The 3,380-nt window shown below is 33.8% G+C and overlaps 1 non-coding gene across 1 annotated transcript; it reads right to left on the reverse strand.

Moving 5' to 3' along the window:
* Positions 1–2,081: 2,081 nt before the first annotated feature.
* On the reverse strand, positions 2,082–2,189 carry LOC148581165 (small nucleolar RNA R71). The gene has a single exon (XR_015899529.1). It is a non-coding gene; the product is annotated as a small nucleolar RNA R71 (small nucleolar RNA).
* Positions 2,190–3,380: the final 1,191 nt, after the last annotated feature.

Here is a 3,380-nt window from a genome sequence, read left to right on the forward strand (position 1 = left end):
GATTGTTCGAGTTTGGACAACTGACGGTTCATCTTGTTGCTCAGATTAGGTAATTTTCTTTTTGTTTTCTTTTCAAAAATTTTTCAAAAATCTTTCAAAAAAAAAATTCTCCCTTATTTTCGAAAAAAAAAATATACAAAAATCCAAAAAAAATTATAAAATCATAAAAATAGAAAAATATTTTGTGTTTCTTGTTTGAGTCTTGAGTCAGATTTTAAGTTTGGTGTCAATTGCATACTCATCTTGCATTTTTTGAAAATTGCATTCATGCATTGCGTTCTTCATGATCTTCAAGTTGTTCTTGGTAAGTCTTCTTGTTTGATCTTGATGTTTTCTTGTTTTGCATTTTTTCTTGTTTTACATGTGCATTTTTGCATTCATAGTGTCTTTACATGAAAGATTTCTAAGTTTGGTGTCTTGCATGTTTTCTTTGCATTAAAAATTTTTCAAAAATATTTTCTTGATGTTCATCATGATCTTCATAGTGTTCTTGGTGTTCATCTTGACATTCATAGCATTCTTGCATGCATTCATTGTTTTGATCCAAAATTTTCATGCATTGCATCATTTTCATGTTTTTCTCTCTCATCGTTAAAAATTCAAAAATCAAAAAAATATCTTCCCCTTTTTTCTCTCTTAAAATTTCGAAAATTAGATTTGACTTTTTCAAAAATTTTTAAAATCTAGTTGTTTTTATGAGTCAAATCAAATTTTCAATTTAAAAATCTTATCTTTTTCAAAATCTTTTTCAAAAATCAAATCTTTTTCATTTTTCTTAATTATTTTCGAAAATTTTAAAAATATTTTTCAAAAATCTTTTTCTTATCTTTATCACATAATTTTCAAAAATAACATCATCAATTAATGTTTTGATTCAAAAATTTCAAGTTTGTTACTTACTTGTTAAGAAAGATTCAAACTTTAAGTTCTAGAATCATATCTTGTGATTTCTTGTGAATCAAGTCATTAATTATGATTTTAAAAATCAAATATTTTTCAAAATTAATTTCAATCATATCTTTTCAAAAATATCTTTTTATCTTATCTTTTTTAAAATCATATCTTTTTCAAAAATTTGATTTTAAAATATCTTTTCTAACTTCCTATCTTCTTATCTTTTCAAAATTGATTTTCAAATTTGTTTCAACTAACTAACTAACTTTTTGTTTGTTTCTTATCTTTTTCAAAACTACCTAACTAACTCTCTCTCTCTAATTTTCGAAAATATTTTCCCTCTTTTTCAAAATTTCTTTTTAATTAACTAATTATTTTAATTTTTGATTTTAATTTTCGAAAATTACTAACCTTTTTCAAAAACTATTTTCGAAAATCACTAACTCTTTTTCAAAAATTATTTTCGAAAATCCTCTCTCATCTCCTTCTAATTATTTATTCATCTACTAACACTTCATCTCACCAAAAATCCGAACCCTCTCTCTCTGAGTTCAGATTTCCTATTCTTTTTTTTTTCTTCTACTCACACAGGGACCTCTATACTGTGGTAAAAAGGACCCCTATTTTTATTGTTTTTCTGTCCCTCTTTTTCATATGAGCAGGAGCAAGGACAAGAATATTCTTGTTGAAGCAGATCCAGAACCTGAAAGGACTCTGCAGAGGAAACTAAGAGAAGCTAAATTACAACAATCCAGTAAGCACCTTTTAGAAATTTTCGAACAGGAAGAGGAGATGGCAACCGAAAATAATAATAATGCAAGGAGGATGCTTGGTGACTTTACTACACCAATTCCAATTTACATGGAAGAAGCATCTCCATCCCTACCATTGGAGCAAACAATTTTGAGCTTAAACCTCAATTAGTTTCCCTGATGCAGCAGCACTGCAAGTTTCATGGACTTCCATCTGAAGATCCCTTTCAGTTCTTAACTGAATTCTTGCAGATATGTGATACTGTTAAGACTAATGGAGTATATCCTGAAGTCTACAGGCTCATGCTTTTCCCTTTTGCTGTAAGAGACAGAGCTAGAGTGTGGTTGGACTCTCAACCCAAAGATAGCCTGAACTCTTGGGATAAGCTGGTCAAGGCCTTCTTAGCCAAGTTCTTTCCTCCTCAAAAGCTGAGTAAGCTTAGAGTGGATGTTCAAACCTTCAGACAGAAAGAAGGTGAATCCCTCTATGAAGCTTGGGAGAGATACAAAGGACTGACCAAAAAGTGTCCTTCTGACATGCTTTCAGAATGGACCATCCTGGATATATTCTATGATGGTCTATCTGAATTAGCTAAGATGTCATTGGATACTTCTGCAGGTGGATCCATTCACCTAAAGAAAACGCCTGCAGAAGCTCAAGAACTCATTGATATGGTTGCTAATAACCAGTTCATGTACACTTCTGAGAGGAATCCTGTGAGTAATGGGACACCTCAGAAGAAGGGAGTTCTTGAAATTGATACTCTGAATGCCATATTGGCTCAGAACAAAATATTGACTCATCAAGTCAATATGATTTCTCAGAGTCTGAATGGAATGCAAGCTGCATCCAACAGTACTCAAGAGGCGCCTTCTGAAGAAGAGGCCTATGATCCTGAGAACCCTGCAATAGCAGAGGTAAATTATATGGGTGAACCTTATGGAAACACCTATAATCCATCATGGAGAAATCATCCAAATTTCTCATGGAAGGATCAACAAAAGCCTCAACAAGGCTTTAATATTGGTGGAAGAAACAGGTTTAGCAATAGCAAGCCTTTTCCATCATCCACTCAGCAACAGACAGAGAACTCTGAACAAAATACTTCTAATTTAGCAAATTTAGTCTTTGATCTGTCCAAGGCCACTGTGAGTTTCATGAATGAAACAAGGTCCTCCATTAGAAATTTAGAAGCACAAGTGGGCCAGCTGAGTAAAAGGATCACTGAAATCCCTCCTAGTACTCTCCCAAGCAATACAGAAGAAAATCCAAAAGGAGAGTGCAAGGCCATTGAATTGATCACCATGGCCGAACCTGTAAGGGAAGGAGAGGACGTGAATCCCAGTGAGGAAGACCTCCTGGGACGTCCAGTGATCAATAAGGTGTTTCCCTCTGAGGAACCAAAGGAATCTGAGGCTCATCTAGAGACCATAGAGATTCCATTGAACCTCCTTATGCCATTCATGAGCTCTGATGAGTATTCTTCTTCTGAAGAGAATGAGGATGTTACTGAAGAGCAAGTTACCAAGTACCTTGGTGCAATCATGAAGCTGAATGCCAAATTATTTGGTATTGAGACTTGGGAAGATGAACCTCCCTTGTTCATCAATGAACTAAGTGATCTGGATCAACTGACATTACCTCAGAAGAAACAGGATCCTGGAAAGTTCTTAATACCTTGTACCATAGGCACCATGACCTTTGAAAAGGCTCTGTGTGACCTTGGTTCAGGG

This window comes from Arachis ipaensis, chromosome B10, assembly GCF_059453495.1.
Source record: "Arachis ipaensis isolate K30076 ecotype BB chromosome B10, ASM5945349v1, whole genome shotgun sequence".
NCBI lineage: Eukaryota > Viridiplantae > Streptophyta > Magnoliopsida > Fabales > Fabaceae > Arachis > Arachis ipaensis.